Source organism: Sinocyclocheilus grahami, unplaced genomic scaffold (assembly GCF_001515645.1).
Source record: "Sinocyclocheilus grahami isolate Dianchi unplaced genomic scaffold, SAMN03320097.WGS_v1.1 scaffold419.1, whole genome shotgun sequence".
Classification (NCBI taxonomy): Eukaryota; Metazoa; Chordata; class Actinopteri; order Cypriniformes; family Cyprinidae; genus Sinocyclocheilus; species Sinocyclocheilus grahami.
The window spans coordinates 756,071-756,378 of NW_015505598.1; positions in this window are offsets into that span (position 1 = coordinate 756,071).

A 308-nucleotide genomic window follows, 5' to 3' on the forward strand; every position below is an offset into this window, starting at 1 on the left:
TGCTGTGGTCTTTGATTGGAACAATATTTGCAATCGTGAGAATACTCAGCAAAATATCTCCCTTGGTATGTTACTGATCTACATCATGTTACGAATAAAGTACACACTCTGAATTTATACCTCGGTGTGTGTCTTCCGAGTTTCTTTATGTGCCGTTACGCTCATTTGTTTTGAAGTCTCTTACGAAGAGACCTTGATACCAGAAATACACTATCCATTAGCAACCGCCGTTTATGTTGAATGTATTAAAATCAGAAGAATCATTTCGTTTCGAAGCTTCGCTGGTTATTTTTTGCCGCTCAAGTTTT